Source organism: Mauremys mutica, chromosome 5 (assembly GCF_020497125.1).
Source record: "Mauremys mutica isolate MM-2020 ecotype Southern chromosome 5, ASM2049712v1, whole genome shotgun sequence".
Lineage (NCBI taxonomy): Eukaryota > Metazoa > Chordata > Testudines > Geoemydidae > Mauremys > Mauremys mutica.
Genome location: NC_059076.1, coordinates 122,984,496 through 123,006,471, shown reverse-complemented (window position 1 = coordinate 123,006,471; position 21,976 = coordinate 122,984,496). Strand labels below are relative to the sequence as shown.

The window sequence follows — 21,976 nt, the reverse complement described above, 5'->3', positions numbered from 1 at the left end:
CTCAATCCTTGAGGGGGCCACTTAGGGAGCTGGGGCAAAAAAAATCAGTACTTGGTCCTGCTCTAGTGAAGGCAGGGGGCTGGACTTGATGACCTTTCAAGGTCCTTTCCAGTTCTAGGAGATAGGATATCTCCAATTATATATAATATATATTTTTTGTCAAGTTGCATAGGGATGGAAATAGGAATTCAATTAAAATTAATAAAAACTGTATTTTACAATTTCTTTATTACTTAAAACTGAATTCAATTGTGCTAAATACATAAGAAAAGTATCAAAACATGTTTTGCATTTATAACTAACATGTATTAAACCAGTGGTTCTCAAACTTTTATACTGGTGACCCCTTTCACACAGCAAGCCTATGAGTGGGAACCCCACCCTTATAAAGTAAAAGCACATTTTTTTATATTTAACACTATTATAAATGCTGGAGGCAAAGCAGGGTTTGGGGAGGAGGCTGACAGCTCGCAACCCCCCACATAATAACCTCACAACCCTGAGAAGTCATGACCACCAGTTTGAGAACCCTTGTATTAAACAGTGGAAGTATTATCTGTTGTTAGTGAATTGAACTGACTTTAGCACTAGTAAATCTCACCCTCTCACACCTACGTTTTATTCATAGATTGAAAGAGGAAAACAAGCTTTCCTGCTTTTTCAGCTCCTAATTGGTTTCTGAACTTTCACTGAGCTAGTCATGGAAGTGAGCTAGTTGAAAAAAATAAAATGAAGAAAATAGTCCCTCAGCGCCTGTAGAAGAGGCTCTTGCTTTTCACGGATTACACAGGAAGCTGAGCCCTGAACTCAGGTTGCAACAGTTTCACATTTAATTTTAAAGAGGGTTTATTTTTTAAAATAAATGTATTTGGTTTAAATAAAATCTGCTTTAAAGTGAAAAATTGCCCACCTCGTCCTGCCTACCTCACACGCGCCTGACTTTGCGAACTTCCAGCCTCTGTTATCCTGAGAGCGCCCCCTGCCGGCCTCGAACCTCGAGCTCCAACGGCTGCCCCAGCCTCGCGCACCTCCGGTGCGGGGGAGGGCCCGCGAAAGTCTGCGCATGCGTATTCTAACTCCGCGGGTGGGGGATGGGCGCGCTCCCGTCCCCACGCTGAGGATTTGTGCGCTGCCCACCGCCCCCTTGTGAGGCATTGAAACAAGAAGGAAACTACAACTTCCGGCATGCAACGCGCAGCGGCCCTAGGCGATAGGCGGTGGCGGACTGGCCGCGGTGCGTGCTGGGAGTTGTAGTTCCCGGTTCTGTATTGTCTCTCCTCTCGCTGGTCGGGAACCCGCCGCCACCCCTGCCGGGTGAGTGACTGACAGCTCCCTGCAGCCAGTGGCCGAGGTGCTGGGTGGTGGAGACAAGCGCCCGTCGCCCCGGTGACCGGTGGCGAGTTGGTGACTCGGTGAGGAGCTGGAGTCCTGAGGGACGGAGGTGAGTGGGTCTGGGAGCCGTGCTCCCCCCAGACCAAACCGACTGTGCGCTACCGGCCCGGGACCCTACCCGGGACGTGGGGTGGAAGGAGTAAAGTGGGGGAGGGGAGAGACCTGAGGGGAATCGGGGGATGGGGGGTAGCGTATAGAAGTTAGACACCCCCCGCGCTGAGCGGCGTTGGGTGTGTGTGACGGGGGAGCGGTCGCGTTACAAGCTGGGCTTTGCAGGGGGGATGGGGATTCGTTTGTTGGACTCCGCTTTTACTGCTTGCTTTTCAAACGGTCCCAACTGACCCGGGTGCTGCTTTTCCCTCCCAATCCCAGCGGCTTCACCCTCCAGGGAGGCTGAGGCTGCTTCGATAAGGTGCTTAACGTGTAGCACTGTTTCGAGAGTGGCGTGCAACTGTTGCTTGGCTGGGGGAGGAGGTACAGTAAACTGCTCCTGGCCCTCGAGGAGCACGTCCCCGACTATCCAGCAGCTACCTGACCCCACTCGCTGTTGTATCTGCCTGCCCCTGTTAATGAATTTACTTCAGTACCCTTGTGAGGTCGGGAAGCGCTATTATCTCCACTTTGCAGAGGCACAGAGAGGTCACTGCTGTGATTGATGCTCCTTTCTTTAGGAAAGAGATTTATAAACCAAAGTCTCTGCACATTACTGATAATAATACTTGGCAATTGTGTAGCACTATTTGTGTTCAAAGTATTTTACATCTACTAATCCTCCCTATACCTCTGGGAAGTGAGTATGTATGATTCCATTTTTACAGATAGGGAAAATGAGGGAGAGAGGTTAGGTGACTTACCCAAGGGCACACAAGGAGTTGGTAGCAGTGGTAGGATACCAGTCCATCTGAAGATATAACTGGCTCTTTTCTTTCTCTTGCTAGTTTGCCTGCACTCTTCCGATGGGAGTGCTGGAAGTGAGTTACTCTGTGATCTTTTACCTAGGGTGGCAGTTGTCAAACTGTGGGTTGGACCCCAAAGTGGGTTGTGACCCCATTTAATGGGGTCACCAGGGCTGGCATTAGACTTAGTGGGGCCAGGGGCCAAAGCCACACTTCCTTGGGTTGCGGGACTTAGAACTCAGTTTCAGCTCTTAGTGATGGGGCTCAGAATAGATTACAGGCCCCCGCCTGGGGCTGAAACCCTTGAGCTTTGACTTTGCCCCCCCCTTCAACCCCAACCCTGCCTGGGGTGGCAGGACTCAGACTTTGGCCCCCCTCCTGGATAATGTAGTAATCTTTGTTGTCAGTAGGGGGTCTCAGTGCAATGAAGTTTGAGAACCCCTGACCTAGGGTCTTAGGTAATTGAGCTTTTTTAAAACTCATCCTTCTCATCACTGCTTCATTCATAATTTTGTTTTTCCAGATAATTTTTAACTTTCATCTATAACACCAAAGCTTGAATGCTTTGAATCTTCTCTCAGTGTCCTTCTTAAGTGTCCAGCTCTCAAATCCAAACAGGAGAATTGACTGTAGGTAGCACTTTAGTAATTTAGTGAGCATATATGGAGTTTTTATTTTGATAACACAGAAGTCTTTGGAAGTCGTTGAATACTTTTGCAAACTGCATCCTTCTTTTGATTTCTTCATTACATTTTCCATTTGGTGGTGTTAGACTCCCTACACTTATTTCACCTATCAACCATCAAGTAATAGGTGTTGCCTGTCTTGTGCGTCTCTGTCATAGGTGGGTGCTCAGCACCCACTGACAGCCCCGCCGATCAGCTTCCTCTCCCCCCCCCCCCGCGCCTCCTGTCTGCCAAGGATCAGCTGTTCAGTGGTGGGCTGGAGGGGAAAGGGAGGAGAGGGAGCAGAAGAGGTGGAGCAGGGGCAGGGTGTGCTTTGGGGTGGGGTGGAGGTGGAAAGAGGTGGGGCAGGAAGGGGTCATGGGGGTAGGGCCTGGGGCGGAGCGGTGGTTGAGCACTCCTGGGGAAATTAGAAAGTTGGCGCCTCTGGTCTCTGTTTATTTATCATTATATTTTTTGTCTTCCTAATGTCAATCCTCATTCCATATTTCTTGCTGACATAGTTTGCAGCAATAAGCATGTTCTGAAGTTCTTCCTTAGTCTCAGCCAGTTATACTCAGATCTCATTGGTTCAGGAGCCAAATTAACAATCAAAATTACCCAATGAACCCCAGTAGTATGAATTCATTGTTTCATTTACTCTCTCTATATCAGGAGTGGTCAAAATACGGCCTGCTGGCTGGATCCGGCCTGTCTAACATTTCTGTCCGGCCTGCCATGACTAACATTTCTGTCCAGCCTCCTCTGCCCCCTTGCGATCTCCGAGTCTGGGCCGCTAAAAGTCCCGCGGCATAGCAGGGTGCTCAGGCAGGCTGTCTTCCAGCCGTGGTCCTATGCCGCTCCCAGAAGCAGCTGGTTGCTGCTGGCACATCTGTGTGCACCCCTGCTGCGGGGGGAAATGGCTCTGTGTGCTGCCCCCACCCCAGCACTGTCCTCACAGCCAGAAACCAGCCAATGGGAGCTGCGGGGTAGTGCTTGCAGGCGCAGGCAGCCCATGGAGACACGCTGTACCTCTCCCCCCTCAAGGGGCATGCAGAGACATGCCAGCAGCAGCCGGCCACTTCTGGGGGCAGCATGGGGCTATGGGAGGCAGGCAGCCTGCTTGAGCCCTGCTGTGCTGCCGGCCGGGAGCCACCCGTGGTAAGCGCCTCCTGGTCCAATCCTGCACCTCACACCCCCTCCTACACTCTAATCCCCTGCCCCAGCCCAGAGCTCCCTCCTGCACCAAACTCCCTTTCACACTTCTCACCCTCTCCTGCACCCGAACACTCTGCACCAGCCTGGAGCTCCCTCCTGCACCCAAACTCTCTCCCAGACCCTGCACCCTCTCCATTAATATAGTAGAAAGGTGCGGCCTGTGATGACTTACCAAAATTCATAGAGTGGCCCCCCTGTGAAAATTATTGCCCACATCTGCTCTATATAATATTTTCACAGCAAAAAGACTAACCAAGTATTATTATTTTATCAACTATAATTGGTTAATAACATAGTAAAAGCATCCTGACTGGTTAATAACTTAGATTAATTAATAATTAAATCACACAGTGGTTTAATATGTGCTGCAAAGATCTGCAGGAGACACATTAAAGAGCCACTTGCAGCTTCTGAGTCTAAGCAATGCAAACTAGGTCATTGATGTATTTTATGTTATTGATGTATATGTCATTGACCTGTATGTCCTGGTTGGTTGTCTTCTAAACTTTCCCTCATTATAACATCTACATATGTTAAATAACTGCGGAGATAGAATGCAACCTTGGTATACACCTTTCTCAATGCTGCCATATTCTGATAGTGCATAGTTCATTCAGGTTGCTGCTTTCTATCTCCAATATAGGCTTTTTATTAATTGTGTATCTTGAAAGTCAGTATTCTTCAAGAATATGTATCATCAACCTTTTGTATTGGATTTTATCAAATGGCTTCTCAGAATCTACAAAGCACATATAAATTTCCTTTTGCACTTTGATTGCACACTCAGATAAGGTCCTCAGGGAAAGATTGCCTTCCTCATGCCTGCTCTTGAGGAGAAACCAAACTAACTTCTACTAATTCTTGAGGTATACCTCCACCACTTAACTATATTTTGGCAAAGCAATTCCTTCTGATACAGATATAAGCAGTATGTTTTGCTAATCATGAGATTAGTGCACATTCTTACTTAAAAATACTATCTCAATCCAGTTCCCAATGAAGCACTGTCCACAAAACAAAAATGCCTCTGTTAGTGGCACCATTGTTGTCATTCTCAGAAAAGAGGCCAAAGATTTGATAAGTGTGGAAACTAAAGGAATTCTCACTCCTGCAAATTGTCCCTGCAGAATAGAATTGGTATATTGGCAGTGCAGTGTGGAGAAGCTGCTGTCTTTGCTGTACCAGTACCTTTCACAAGAACCAAGTTAATGCATGAAAATGTAGAGCAAGAATACACACACACACACACACACACACACACACACACACACACACACACACACACACACACACACACACACACACACACACACACACACACACACACACTGCCAAGCACTCTGTTGGTGCCCACTCAAATAATTTTTGCTGAGGGTCTGCTGTTTTTTTTGCTTTCACCGTTTCTTTCAGTTGTGTCATTTGGCTGTAAATATGCCACACTTCAGCACTGACCAAAAAAGTTTTGATTTTTGACAGTTTTGTGGAGGCATACTTTGGGAAAGGAGTGCCACCTGTTTCTCAACAGAGTCAGTTCTGCACTGATGTACTTTAGAGTCCTGTCCAGTTCTTGGATAGAAAAAAAATTGTCTATAACCTGGAGTAGGGGAGGAAAATACCAACCTTGGAACACTTTTACCTCAGCAGTTTCCCCTCTCCTTTTCTCTTCTCTTCTCTTCCCCCTACAGACAGACAGACAATCAATCGTAAGGTTGCATGGGTAACAGACTTTCAAGATGAGCTTAATACTCAGCACTATAGACCTAATTTTCACATACTCCCTCCTGGCCCACTGGAGCTATTTCTTAAATTAATTTCTGAATATATCTCCTGTTTCTATTTACTCTTTTTTTATTGTCGTGAGTTAACAGGAGCAGATGCATGAAATAAGTCAAGTACACCTCTACCTCGATATAATGCCAAAAAATCTTACCGCGTTATAGGTGAAACCGTGTTATATTGAACTTGCTTTGATCCACCAGAGTGCGCAGCCCCCTCACCCCCCCCGAAGCACTGCTTTACCGCGTTATATCCAAATTTGTGTTATATCGGGTGGCGTTATATCGAGGTAGCGGTGTACATGTGTGATTCCCCCTCCCCCCGCCATTAGAGTGTTTGAGAAATGGCAGGAAAGCTACAGTAGAAATGCAGACAGCTGGGAAACTACAGTGAAAATGCAAAAATAGCTGTGTGAGGAAATGTAATGTTTGTAGAAGACAGGTACAGCCCAAGGACAATTGCAATCCAGATTCTGTCTCTTTTTGTGCTCTGTTGTGCCTTGAATCTCATAGCAGGTTGATCACAAATGTAAACAAGAATGTATGCAGTTTTACTTGCAAGTTTTACTTCTGATTCAAAGATTCTACCATTTTCTGTATTCCATTTTGTAGTTCAGCAACAAGGACAATGTGGTTTGAGACAAATTCTTGCTTGGTTACACTGGTATAAATTAACTTCAGTGGATTTACACTGCTACAGCGATTCTCAAACTGTGGGTTGGGACCCCAAAGTGGGTCGCAATTCCATTTTAATGGGGTTGCCAGGACTGGCTTAGACTTGCTAGGGCCCAGGGCCGAAGCCCGAGCCCCACCACCCGAGGCTGAAGCCTGAGGATTTCAGCCCTGCATGTTGGGACTCAGGTAACAGGCCCTCCGACTGGGGTTGAAGCCCTTGTGTGTCAGCTTTGCCGCCCCCCCGCGGGGCTCGGGTGGGCTCAGGCTTCGGTCCCCCCCTCCTGAGGTTGTGTAGTAATTTTTATTGTCAGAAGAGGGTCGCGGTGCAATGAAGTTTGAGAACCCCTGCACTACTGTAACAGCTGCATTTAGCCCATATGTATACAAGGAAATGTTTCTTTCTGTAAGGTGATACAAAGTTTTCAAGGTAATAAAACACCATATGCAGTCTCATTTACTGAGCTGAAAAAAATATTCCAATGTCAATATAATTTGTGAAACCTTTTATCAAATTACGGTAATAACTTTTTATTGTTATTAACCCTTAACAGGGATATGGAAATGTCATAAAATTATACTTTTTTGCATGGGATCGTATTACCATTTATGTTTTCCAAAGGGTCTTAATTAATGGGCCTGTTTTGCTCTTAACATGCATGCATAACACCCACTAGCATTTTTGAAAATGTGAGGGAATCTCCTCTGCAGGTATCTTCGTGTTCATTGAGTGGTTATTTTGATAGAAACCATGTCATTCTACTTACTTATGTCATCAGAACCCTACAACAAAAATTAATTTAAAAAAATAGTTTAAAATGTAATTTAATTTTAAAAATGCAGTAACATGCTGCAGCCGTTTTTGTACATACTCTAAATGGATTAAACACTGTTTTAGTTCCAAATAAATAAAACATAGTGCACTAACTTAGAAGTTATTACAGTACAGTAATATAATGGAGATAATTGGATGTACATTAATATTTTAGGAAACTCAAGAGTGTGGCTTAATGGAAGTAGGATATTCCTCTTCTTAAGGCATAGAACTGGGTGTAAGGTAGCCTGGGTTCTGTTTTCTACCACCGATTCCTAACAAAGCTGGTGTGAGATTAATTAATGTTTGTAGAGCACTTCTTACCCCTTGGATGGAAGGCATTATGTAAGTGCAAAGTATTAGGCTTTGGGTATGGCTACACTTAGAACTTCAAAGCGCTGCTGTGGGAGTGCTCCCGCGGCAGCGCTTTGAAGTGTGAGTGTGGTCGCGGCGCCAGCGCTGGGAGAGAGCTCTCCCAGTGCTGCAGGTACTCCACCTCCCCGTGGGAATTAGTTTACAGCGCTGGGAGCATGGCTCCCAGCGCTGGGGCACTGTGTTTACACTGGCGCTTTACAGCGCTGTAACTTGCTGCACTCAGGAGGGTGTTTTTTCACACCCCTGACCGAGAAAGTTGCAGTGCTGTAAAGCGCCAGTGTAGCCAAGGCCTTTGTCTACACTGCCAATTGAACGACTAAACTTTTGTCATTCGCAAGTGCTTAACCCCCGCCCCCCGAAAGACAAAAGTTTTGCCCGGGCAAGTAGCAGTGTAAACGACTCGTTGTTGGCAGGAGTGCTTACAGGAGGGGATGGAAGTATTTTGTCGGCAAAAGTGCTGACAAACAGTGTTTACACTGCCCGACTTTTAGAAGCACATCTGTCACTAAAGCTGTGTAGTGTAGATAAAGCCTTAGGGTTTGGCTACACTTGCAGCTGTACAGCGCTGAGAGTTAAAGCTGTCTTCGTACAGCTGTGTAGGGAAAGCGCTGCAGTGTGGCCACATTTGCAGCAGTGTTGGGAGTGGTGGATTATGGGCAGCTATCCCAGTATTCAAGTGGCTGCAACGTGCTTTTCAAAAGAGGGGGTTGGGGTGGAGTGTGATGGGGAGCATGGGGGAGAGAGAGAGTGGATTTTTGGAGCTGACACTGTGTGTCAGCTCCCTGCCTTGCAAGTTCTGACCCCTTCCCCCGTCCCTCTCTCATTCACTAAATGCAAATAGCCTTTTGGTTTTTTCCTCACAGACCAGATAAGCAGCTGCTCCGAAACGGACCCTCCCTCCCCCACGCAAGCCGTGCTGCTTCTCTCCTCAAGCAAACACTAGCTGTGGACATTCATCCCCCTGCCTGGCTCTGCTTGAGCAAACAGTAGCTGTGTTTGTTTTTTAGATAAGCAGCTCCGGGAGCCCTGATTTCAAAACAAATCAAAGAGAGGCATCACAACAAAACAAAGAGTGTTATCTTTACCTAAAAGCATTATGGGAAAATTCCGGAGGTCAGTTACAGCGTAGTAAGATTAATCACTGTTTACACTGGAACTCCAGCGCTGCAGCACCAGCGCTGTTCTCTTTATTCCCCTTGTCGAGGTGGAGTACAACCAACGCTGTAGCCAGGGAGATACAATGTGGACGGGGAGTAAGTTACAGCGCTGTAAAGCCACCACCAGCGGTGTAACTCTCCAGTGTAGCCAAGCCCTTAGTGTTTGTTTGTTAAAGCTAAATTATTTTCTTGATTCCTAGAGAGGCTATCATGGCAGCTAGATAATTACTGTATTACACATTACTTAAAGAAACCACTCTGCACTGACAAATTACAACTGGTATCTACAGAGATGATAAAAAACAATGTTGACCCTTTGGCCTGGTCTACACGAGGTTGGGGGAATCAATCTAAGTTATGCAACTTCAGCTATAGTCTACCCTCACTTGAAACTGGGCGGTTTCAAAGTGAGGACCCGCATGTATTCTGCCACCATGTCAAAGGTCTCACCCCCACTTGGAACTGTTGGGCTCCAATGTGGGGACCTGACTTGGTTTCCCTTTAAACTACCATGTCCTGGTCTGCACCCTCACTTGAAACTGGGGGGTTTCAAAGTGAGGACCAGCATGTATTCCCCCACCCTAAAATCCTAGGGTAGGTCTTCCCTTCGGCTGCCACCACCCGGTCAATTCCGTGGGCCGGGACACCCCTGTTTCCCCCCTTGGGAACACAGATCAATTCACAGAGGAGGAACCTTCCCCCTCCCCCCTGATTCAACTCCTTGAATCTCACACACACAGGGAAGCAGCCCACTTCCCCCTCCCCTTCCCCTGTGAATATGTGAATAACATAGCTGAAGTCCACGTACTTAGATCTACTCACCACAGTGTCTTCACTACGGTGAGTCGACTGCTGCCGCTCCCCCGTCGACTCTGCCTCTCACTGAGCTAGAGTACAGGAGTTGACGGGAGAGCGCTCGGGATCGATTTATCACATCTAGACTAGATGCGATAAATCGATCCCCGCTGAATCGATCACTGCCCACTGATCCGGCCGGTAGTGAAGACATACCCTTAGTCAAAAGAAAACAATTTAATAAACAAAAATAAAGCTAAATTGATATTTTACATGGTGGTTTGAAGCTGGTCATATTTCGGATCTGGAAGTCCTCTAAAGGGAGCACATCTTAGAGTTGAGTCTTAACTGAGAGTCTTTTTCCAATTCAGGATAATTCATTTCCAAGTACCAGTCGCAAGAGGGTGAAAAGAAATCTCTGACTATTTAAATACTTCTTTCATTATTAGAGTAGTGAAATAACTAATATACTTTAAAAGCTAGGCCTGAGATGCCAATGAAATTTTTTTTTTTTTTTAAGTAAAGCATTTAAAGTTTCAGATGTTGCAAGCACAAATGTCACTCTTGGCAAAAGAATGTGAACATGTATTTATATATTGCTGTCCATGTTCAAAGTGCTTTACCAATGTTAGTCTAAGTACATGCCAGGAGGTCAAATTATGACTAGAGTGTGAATTGTAACTTTGAAATTCTTGATTCTTTGTTTTTTAATGATCAAGCATCAAAATAATATTTACAAAGATCATCTATGGCCATTCCAATGTGGCTGCACCTGATCTTGGAAGCTAGTCAGCGTTGGGTACTTACCAGCACTTAAAGTAAAAAATATCCATTAATTTTGTGTGCTTGATTTGAGACATCTAGCACCTGATTTTTTTAGGGTACTTAGAGTTATATAGCACTTTATATGTTCAAAGCACAGCTCCCTTTAACTTCAGTTGCAGTTGTGTGTGTTCTGCATGCCTGCAAATCACACACAAGGGCAGGGCTGATAAATTTGATTAAAAAAAATCAGAATATTCTAATTAATAAAGTATTTTTTTTAAAAAGCCTATTTGAAATTATGACAACTTCTATTAAGACCTAAGCTTGCTAAAATCTATGAAAATCATTTAAACAAAAAAAAATCAAGCAATATGTGTTTGCTGCTAAAATTTTAAAGAAAATCAAACCACTGAAGTGGAGCAGTCTCTAGCTAAGTACCTGGAACCATAGTTTGTTGAAGTGCTAAACCAGCGTTTGACAGCAGTAGCCTTTTCTGCAGGTAAAGAGAGAATATATATATGTGATGCTGCTCCTGCAGTATGAAAGGAAGCCTTGCTCAAAAATATAACACAAGGTGAAATAACCAAATATGAATACATAAAAATGTTTATCATCCCCATCGCCTACTGTTTTTGTCTTTTTGGCCACCCCAGTCTATAGTTATCATTGAGGTCTTTCTGCATTGTGCTTCATTACTAGACTGAGAGGACATAAGGAGGCCTGCATTTTATAGGCTGTCAGCGACTTGCCTGCAGTCCAGGTATACCGAAGGGGCAGAACTTTTTGCCTCCATTCATGCACGTCTAAAGCATTTACATTATGTGGTGGTCTGCCCTTTTCTTCCTACTTCTTGTACATCTTCAAAGGAATACCCCACACTTCCTTTTAATTTGGTGTATATCTGGATGGACAAATTACTGGCTTCCTTCCACCCCATGAACACTTGCTTGCTTCTTTCTTTGGGTGAATGCTGCTCAAGGCTTGGACAAAGTTTTTGTCTATGTAAGTTTTTATATCATAGCAACACCATAATATCTGAATATGATAAAGGTGGGGAAAAAGAAGGGTGGTTTTTTTTTTTTTTTTGAATGGTTGCAGACATGCATTCCACCCAGGAGTGCCTCTGCCCAGAGTGCCGAAGCTGGAGAAATTTGCCAACCAGTACCCACAGGGGTGGCACTCGCCCCCTGTGGCTCTAGCCCCTCACCTGGCTATTTAAGGGCACCAGTGCTCTGGATCCCACCCCCCCAGTTCCTTCTCACCGCCCGTGGCTAGAGTTGGAGCATTCTGAGTGGTGATTTACCTCACACTTCCACATTCTCAGTCTTATTAGATTTCATTGTATATATTTTAGTTTAGTAGTACCCCTTGTTTAGTTTTCGGCATTTAGTTAGGTTAGATGCCCTCACCAGGGTTTAACCATTGTGTGCCATGTGGGGTGGCTATCTCCAATAGTGACCCCCCCCATGGTGGTGGTTGTGCTGGGAGAAGGGCACGTTAAAGAAAAATGTTCCATCAGTAAAACATTCAGAAAGAGAGCACTGGTGGCAAGGGACATGTGTTTAAAGCCACATATTTTGGAACAGGCCATGAGGCCTGCTTTGGCACTGGGGACCTCCACTGATCAACTAGTTCCATAGTCGTCTTCGAGCTGACATGAGATGTTGTTCCAGTTTGAAGTCTGATGATTCCCCTACGAGGAAAGGGGATCATTCTCCTTCCTCTGATCCTCCAAGTGAAAGGGCCTCTGAGATGAACCAAGATCACTCCAGAGATCAAAGAGGTTCTTCGTCATTGTCTAACAGGAGTGCTGATCAACACCTTGATTCCTCTGGTACATGGGATGGAGCTGGGCCATCTAATCACTGCCTTGTATCATGTTGGCTATATCACCTGCAAGGAGAGGATGCCAGGTACAGGTCTTAATGGCAGAACCTGCATACACACAGTTTTTCAAGGACAAAGTGGACCTATGACCACATCCAAAGTTTTTATTGAATGTGGTTTCATGGTTTCATCTTAACTAAATGATTGATTTACCAGTGTTCTTTCCTAAATCAGTGCATATGAACAACGACTTCATGTGTTGATTGTGAGGTGATGCTTGATGTTTTACCTGGAAAGAATTAGGCTCTTTTGGGTCAGGTGGTCTCTGCATGAATGATTTCCAGGTGGATAACTTCATTACATCAGCATATGAAATAGCTCAGATCATGCCCCCACAGAGATTATGAGCTCATTCAGTGAGAGCCCAAGTGACAGTGATAACATTCCTCAGTGATGTTTTAGTATTGGACATTTTCAGGGCTGCCACCTGGTCTTCTGTACATACTTTTTACCAGGCACTATTCAATTACCATTATGTCTAGGTTAGATGCAAACTTTTTAGGAAGGGATTCCTGCAATCATTGTTTAAATAGACTTTGAGTCCCACCTCTTACGGTACTGCTTGTGGGTGTCTTAAGTGGAATACCGGTCTGTGACCACTTAAAGAAGAAAAGACAGTAACTTACTTGTTCTGTAATTGTTCTTCAAAATGTGAATACATGCGTGTATTCCATGACCCACTCTCCATCTCCTCTACATCAGTCTCTATTCTTGATGTATGAAGGAACTGAGGGGAATCAGGGCAGTGCTGCCCTTAAATAGCCTGGGGAGGGGCTAGAACCACAGAGCGTGAGCACTGCTTCTACAGGTACTGCTAGGTAAAGTTCTCTAGCTTCAGTGTGATGGGCTTGTGCATGCCTGAGTGGAATACATGTACATATTTCGAAGAACAGCACTTACAATACAGGCAAGTAACAGTTTTCAGGGTTCCTGTCCACTTTTTTCTCTCATGTTTCATACCTGTCTAATTTCATGTCCCTTCTTTCCCTTACTGGATCATGCACCCTATCCCTCTTTCTTTTTTTTTTCTTCATTCTCACAACTTTTAATTTTTTGCTTTCCAGACTATGTAGTAGGTCACTTTAAATTAAGGGATGAACATAACACAGAACAATATTGCTGTCCTACATGATCGGACAGAAATGTTCTAGAGTAGATGTGATACATTGTGTGGTCAGGTGGGTAGTCTGATCCATGAACGTGGAAACCCTTATTTTTATGAACAAAAACTATGTAGCCCCTTCTTACTTACATCAAGTAGAATGTGTGCCAGGGTACCAACCTGCAGATATATATTTTTTAAAAACTGTTGTCAATTAATATTAGTCCAAATAACTAGTATATTCCTAAGCATTACTTAATAGATTTCACGTCTGAAGACTGCTCTGTGACTTAAATTGATGTGTATTATTCTGCAGAATGTAGCAGGTCAGTAAGGATGCAGTGAGTTGACAGTCTGCTGCACAAGTATTCAGTAGGTGAAATGATGATATCTACATGTCTTGTATTAAAATAGAATTAGCTATTTTAAATAACATCAAAACTGTGACAGTGACTCTTACAGTGATAGTAGATAGTCTGGCTGTGCTATCACATTTATTGTGAAGAGAGGCAGCATGTCCAGTATAAGAACACCAGGCTAAGAGCCAGGAGACCTAGATTTGCCACTGAGCTGTTGTTATACACCTCTACCCCTATATAGCACGACCTGATATAACACGAATTCGGATATAATGCGGTAAAGCAGTGTTCCGGGGGGGGCAAGTTCGATATAACACAGTTTCACCTACAACACGGTAAGATTTTTTGGCTCCCGAGGACAGTGTTCTATCGAGGTAGAGGTGTATTGGGCAAGTCAATTTGTCTGCCTCTGCTTCTCCATCTGTAAAGTGAGGATAATTATACTTGCCCTCATTACTAATCACTTTCAGATCTATAAATGAGAAGTATTATAAGAATTGACTATTAATAATTTTTCAGTGATACCTTTGTGAGGTGGAAAGTGGATAAACTTAAATTGCTGGATGCCAAGTAATTTTATTTTAAAAATTCTAAAAATATTTAATTTAGAAAAACATGAAATGGTAGGCCAGCTCTTACTAATTTTTTCTCTTACCCCCAATCCAGGGGTGACTGCTTCTACTTTAGGCTATGTCTACATTACAAGATAGGGGTATGGTTCCCGTGCTCACATACAACTTCTCGTGCTAGCTCTCATTGAGTGTGGTTTCAGGCAGATTTGTACTTGGCACAGTTAGCCATGCCTCTGCTGTCTTTACCAGTGCTACCATGGCTATGCTGCTATTTATATTAGTATGAGTTCGATGAGAGCTAGTATTAGTATTTGTACACAAGCAGGGGGAATTACATGGTCAGATTTATCTGGCTCACGAGCATGAGTACCAGCCTCAGAGCAGACTGTTACAACCAGTTTGGGCTTGTGCCCTGGTTTGTGAGTTCTATACAGTAGAACCTCAGAATTACGAACTCCAGAGTTATGAACTGACCGGTCAACCACACACACCTTTGGAACTGTAAGTATGCAATCAGGCAGCAGAGACTCCTACCCCTCCCCAAAAGGGCAAATACTGTACAGTACTGTGTTAATCGTAAACCACTAAAAAAATAAAGGGGAAGTTTAAAAGAAAAAAAAGATTTGGCAAGGTAAGGAAACTGTTTCTCTGCTTGTTTCATGTAAATTAAGATGGTTAAAACCAGCATTTTTTTCTGCATTAAAATTTCAAAGCTGTATTAAGTCAATGTTCAGCTGTAAAGTTTTGAAAGAGCAACCATAATGTTTTGTTCAGAGTCATGAACAACTTCCATTCCTGAGGTGTTTGTAACTCTGAGGTTCTACGGTACTTAGGTTTCTCGAATCTAGTGTGAACTCCGAAGGCTGTTGTAATGCCTGAACATAGATTCACAGACCAGGGTACCCCAGGGGACTGTCTATCTTGCCACCCAGGCAAGCCTAACTTTGTGATAGGTGATCTCTTAAACCAAAATTCACAATAACATTCAGGTTGTTCCCGGTCCCAAAGAACCAGGCAATTACTCCAGGTCAGTTGTTCCTCAGATTGCAAACCAAAGACAATGTTTGTATCCAATCCTATAATAAACTAACTAAAGATTTATTAACTAAGAGAAGTAAGAGCGTTATTTACAAGGTTAAAGCAGGTAAACAAACACACACAAATGAGTTACTTAGGTTCCAGAGAGAAATAAAAGCTGCTGTAATGTGCCAGTTCTTTTATGTCCTTTAGGGCTAACTCAAGCTAAGCAGCTTGGGGATCACTTGCTTATACTTAGAAATATTGCCCTCTCCAAATTCTAAGCAGCACAGTGATACAGTTACTTCTGATCAGGGATGTGATGGATTGGATCACAGAAACCCCCTTGGGGCTGCCAACTGATGTGCCAAGACTACTTCTTCCCCTGGTTTCCCTGCCAGCTTGGGACTCCAGTCAGGGTTGCAGACCCAAGTTCTGAACCACATGTCCCAAAGCTGCAGACTTAACTGAAAGTAGCTTAAGAAGCGTTCCTGTCTTTAACACTCAGGTGCCCAACTCCCAATGGGGTGCAAACCCCAAATAAATCCATTTTACCCTGTATAAAACTTATACAGGGTAAACTCATAAATTGTTCACCCTCTATAACACTGATAGAGAGATATGCACAGCTGTTTGCCCCCTCCCCCCCAGGTATTAATACATACTCTGGGTTAATTAATAAGTAAAAAGTGATTTTATTAAATACAGAAAGTAGGATTTAAGTAGTTCCAAGTAGTAGCAGACTGAACAAAGTGAATTACCAAGTAAAATAAAATAAAACACGCCAGTCTAAGCCTAATACAGTAAAAAAACTGAATACAGATAAAATTTCACCCTCAGATGTTTCAGTAATTTTCTTTCACAGACTGGATGTTTTCCTGGTCTGGGAACAATCCTTTCCCCTGGTACAGCCCTTGTTTCAGCTCAGGTGGTAGCTAGGGTATTTCTCATGATGGCTGCCTCCTTTGTTCTGTTCCACCCACTTGTATATCTTTTGCATAAGGTGGGAATCCTTTGTCCCCTCCTTCTCAATGGAAAAATACCAGGTTAAAGATGGATTCCAGTTCAGGTGACATGATCACATGTCACTGTAAGACCCCAAGCCTTCATTCCTCCCAGCCTGACTCACAGGAAGGCCTGCCTGCAAACAGAGCCATCCACAGTCAATTGTCCCGGTTGATGGGAGCCATCAAGACTCCAAACCACCATTAATGGCCCACACTTTGCATAATTACAATAGGCCCTCAGAGTTATATTTCATATTTCTAGTTTCAGGTACAAGAGTGATACATTTATACAAATAGGATGATCACACTCGATAGATTATAAGCTCTGTAATGATACCTTACAAGAGACCTTTTGCATGAAGCATATTTTAGTTACATTATATTCACAGTCATCAGTATACTTTCATAAAATCATATAGAGTGCAACGTCACAAGGATTTTTATTTCCTTCCCCCAGCATTCAAACTGACGGAACAGGTGTTTGATCCCCATCTCCTCTTAATGGGTGTGCATGTAGGGCAATCAGTCTTAGTCCTTTTGTGACAGATTTTCGTTACCAATCTGCCTGGGCCACAGTTGATCAGGCTGGGCCACAGGATCTTTTTTGGGGAGGAGATGACGAGGCACACCAAGTGTCCCTAAATTTTAAACCTTTATTAATAAAATAACAGCAGAGTGTGCTGGAAACGTTCCCACATCCCTGAGGGGAAGAAAGAAAGCGTTAATGCCCCAAGCCCTAGTCCACTTTCATACTCACACATGTATGACCCAGACTAGCCAATTCTGGGTGTAATGTCAGAAGAAGGGTGAGGGGAAGGTGGATGGGAATGCTGTCCTGGGCCCAGGCCATCCAAGAATCTGCTGTGCTCTCTGAGTTGCTTTAGCTCTCAGGAGGGTTTTAAAGTCCTGGGCTCCTTGTGGGTGGAGGGTGGGGTTCGTTCAGGATCCTCTGTTCCTGGTGTTCTTTGTACCAGTCCAAACAGGCTTGCTGTGGCCTCCCTGGTTTCCCAAAACATTCCGGCTCCGGAGACTGTTTTCCCTTCTGTTGGCCTTTGCTGTTGCCGTTTCATTCGCTCTCACTGTTCTCACTGTTATCTCTGCAGCTCTGCTCAACTTATTTCTTCTCTTCTCCCGGCTGAGTGGGGGGATTGGACTTCCCCCCCCTTATGTCTTGGCAGGGAGCAGCTGGCCTTGGGCTGGAGTCAGCATCTTATCTTCGGACTGAGCTTGCTAGCTGCAGCGTTGAGTTAACTCGTTCTCTGCTTTCTTCTTTCTCCCCGCCCCTTGGCCTCTCGCAAACCTGCAAAGGAATCTTCCATTCTCCATTCACACACCTTTAACCCTCCCCAAAACGCGTTGCGATGCTTGCTACAGTGTTAGCAATATACAGGGCTGATCTGCCTTCCCAGGGGACTCCCTAGGGGAAGGGGCCATTGGGTTGTGACACTTTGATGTTTCACAATGGCTCATTTTGGTTTCTTTGGGCCTTCTTGTGTGCAGGACGAGCACTTTATGTTAATTAATGCTTCTTTCCTGGTTGGTGAGTTACAGTTACAGAGGCTTACGCTGCAAACACTCAGTATAATTTTATACCATGGGATACAAATATTATAAGTGAGATCAAGACAAGCTGGAAAGCTTGTCTTTCTCACCAACAGAAGTTGGTCCAATAAAAGATATTACCTCACCCACCGTGTCTCACCAATACATGCAGCATCCTACAAGCATTTCATCAAATCTAAATACATTCTTATAAACTTAACATCTATTTTAATAATGCTAACACATAGGTGAGCCAGATTGGTTTCCAGCTATGGATTTGTCGGTGTTCAGTGAGACTTGGGGGCCTTGGCATAGGCTGGCACATTGTCTGCCAGCGTCACACACATCTGTAGCTTGTAGTGTAGGTGAAAACTTAGTCACAGGGATTCATTTGTATACCTTAGGGGACACCATGATTGAGATCAAGCAGAATAACCTCAATTATTAACCATGTCTATTTTATTAGAAAGGAAAAGAAAACATTAAAACAACACAAGTAACAGTACACCAATGATAGACTGATTACTTGCGTTACAGTCTCTTCTGTATGTGTGTCTACGGAGAGCTTTTAATAGAGATTATAACTAGGACCATACCAAATTCAGAGTCCATTCTGGTCAATTTCATGATCAGAAGGATTTTTAAAATTGCAAATTTCACAATTTCAGCTATTTAAATATGAAATAGACTCATAGACTTTAAGGTCAGAAGGGACCATTATGATCATCTAGTCTGATCTCCTGCACAACGCAGGCCACAGAATCTCACCCATCCACTTCTATAACAACCCCCTAACCTATGTCTGAGTTACTGAAGTCCTCTAATTGTGGTTTGAAGACCTCAAGCTGCAGAGAATCCTCCAGCAATGGAAAACCAGTGCCCCATGCTGCAGAGGAAAGCGAAAAACCTCCAGGGCCTCTGCCAATCTGCCCTGAAGGAAAATTCCTTCCCGACCCCAAATATGGCGATCAGTTAAACCCTGAGCATGTGGGCAAGACTCACCAGCCAGCACCCAGGAAAGAATTCTCTATAGTAACTCAGATCCCAACCCATCTAACATCCCATCACAGACCACGGGGCATACTTACCTGCTGATAATCAAAGATCAATTGCTAAATTAATTGCCAAAATTTGGCTATCCCATCATACCATCCCCTCCATAAACTTATCAAGCTTAGTCTTAAAGCCAGATATGTCTTTTGCCCCCACTACTCCCCTTGGAAGGCTGTTCCAGAACTTCACTCCTCTAATGGTTAGAAACCTTTGTCTAATTTCAAGTCTAAACTTCCTAGTGTCCAGTTTATATCCATTTGTTCTTGTGTCCACATTGGTACTAAGCTTAAATAATTCCTCTCCCTCCCTGATATTAATCCCTTTGATATATTTATAAAGAGCAATCATATCCCCCCTCAACCTTCTTTTGGTTAAGGAAAACAAACCGAGCTCCTCAAGTCTCCTTTCATAAGACAGGTTTTCCATTGCTCGGATCATCCTAGTAGCCCGTCTCTGAACCTGTTCCAGTTTGAATTCATCCTTCTTAAACATGGGAGACCAGAACTGCACACAGTATTCCAGATGAGGTCTCACCAGTGTCTTATATAATGGTACTAACACCTCCTTATCTTTACTGGAAATACCTCGCCTGATGCATCCTAAAACTGCATTAGCTTTTTTAACGGCCATATCACATTGGCAGCTCATAGTCATCCTGTGATCAACCAATACTCCAAGGTCCTTCTCCTCCTCTGTTACTTCCAACTGATGTGTCCCCAATTTATAACTAAAATTCTTATTAGTCCCTAAATGCATGACATTGCACTTTTCACTATTAAATTTCATCCTATTACTATTACTCCAGTTTACAAGGTCATCCAGATCTTCCTGTATGATATCCCGGTCCTTCTCTGTGTTAGCAATACCTCCCAGCTTTGTGTCATCCGCAAACTTTATTAGCACATTCCCGCTTTTTGTGCCAAGGTCAGTAATAAAAAGGTTAAATAAGATTGGTCCCAAAACCAATCCCTGAGGAACTCCACTAGTAACCAGAGCTGGGCAGCTGGAGAGCAGTGTCTGCTGGTTGGGAGCCCAGCTCTGAAAGCAGAGCTGCCGCCAGCAGCAGTAGTGCACAAGTAAGGATGGAGTGGTATAGTATTGTCACCCTCACTTCCGGGTTGCTGCCTGCATAGCTGAGCCTTCAGTCAGGAACCACCACTCTCTGGCTGCCCAGCCCTGAAGGTAGCAGCACAGAAGTAAGTGTGGCATGGTATGGTATAATATTGCCACCCTTACTTCTGCACTGCTGCTGGCAGGGCGCTGCTTCAGAGTGGGTGCCCGGCCAACATCTGCTGCTCTCCAGCTGCCCAGCTCTGAAGGCATGTAGAAACAAGGGTGGCATTACTGTGACTCCCTGCAGCTCCCTTTTTGGTCAGGGCCCCCAATTTGAGAAACTTTGGTCTCCCCTGTGAAATCTGTATGATATAGGGTAAAAGCACACAAAAGACCAGATTTCACAAGGGGAGACCAGATTTCAAGGTCCGTGATATGTTTTTCATGGCCATCAATTTGGTAGAGCCCTAATTATAATCTTGACAGTGGACTGCCTTTGGTGGGTGGGGCATACTTTGGTAAATTAAGACCAATGAATATTATTTCCCTAAATTATTGTGAATTCAGTCTTGATATCTTACTAGATACTTAAAAACTGTTTGGGCAAAATAGTGTATGAGCAGAATAATTTGCTTACGGGCAGGTGGGACCCTGTCTAGTTATTATTAATAACAACAAAACGACAACAACCACCAGTCAGTTTATAGATGGGCAACGTAAGCAATCTTAACTAAATCCTATGAAATTGAAAATATATTTAATTCTGTCACTTAAAATAAGCCATTTAAGGAGCTGTCTTGAGATGTGCGAATTGTGAATATCAAGAACCTTATATCTTACTATTTTTGTTTACTAATATTTAGTCCCATCTCCTCCCCGGGAATCCATGGACTAATAATCATTTGGTGATTAACAGAAGAAACTGTTGGTATTTTAAATTACAACAGCATTTTTATATCCCAGTAAAATCATAGGATTTTAATCTAATCCCTTGGCCATGTTTTAGTTAATTTCTTCTCATCAATCCATGTTGAAATGTTGGGAGGTTTCCTTGGTTTTGGTTTCGTCTTAGTCTTCTCCGTTTTTCTTAGCTCTTATGGCAGCTTGCTTGTAGAGATGGAGAGGATATATTGATAAGTGCTTGCTGTTTAAGCAGGATAGTAGAGCTTGTGTGTGTCTGAGAAGTGCTCACTTCAGAGATTTTATACCCTTCTATAAGTTAATGGAAATAGAAAGGAAAACACACCTCTTTCAGGCTTCTTTAGATTCAAAGCTTGTTGCTGTCACTCATTGGCTCCATTCCTTGGGGGTTGGTTTAGGTGACACCTTCAGCTCTTGAATATGCAGTCTGTTTAATAAATGCACAGTGTTTCTAACTGATTTTTGTTTATGTGGCAGGAAAGCATCAGGCAACTTTTAAAGTTAATTTTAACTTTTTATTCAGTCAATTTTCTGAGATATTTCTTCAATTTTAACAGTTTAACAGGAAATGAAATTCTGTTTCTGAAAAGTCCAAACACTCCTGTTCTTTATATAAAGTTTTCGGTTTTTAAAACAGTCTTTCACTATTAAATAATTCTTAGAGAGTCACTAGTTTAAATAGTTATTTAAAAAAAGTTAGTTATTCTACATGACAGTTTTTGGAAAGATTATTCTTCTTGTCTTCCTGAGCTGGGTGAGAGTTGCTTGAGCACTGTGAGTAATTAATTTTCCTACTGATATAAATATTCTGTATTTAAATATTCTTACATTAGTAATTAGTTTAGTAAGGTTATTATTACATTCTATGCTGGTACATAAAGCATTTTACTATTACATAGCAATTATATTAGGAGCTTTTTGTTTAGCTAACATTTGCAAGTA

The 21,976-nt window shown here is 43.5% G+C and overlaps 1 protein-coding gene across 2 annotated transcripts in view; it reads left to right on the top strand.

The window, feature by feature from the left end:
• The first annotated feature begins 1,094 nt into the window (after positions 1-1,094).
• Positions 1,095-21,976, top strand: part of RGS12 (regulator of G protein signaling 12) — a 161,758-nt gene continuing 140,876 nt past the window's right edge. For both annotated transcript variants that reach the window (XM_045017507.1, XM_045017509.1), the window contains exon 1: positions 1,095-1,441. The gene's annotated coding sequence lies outside the window, so the exon portion shown is untranslated. The remainder of the gene's footprint in view (positions 1,442-21,976) is intronic.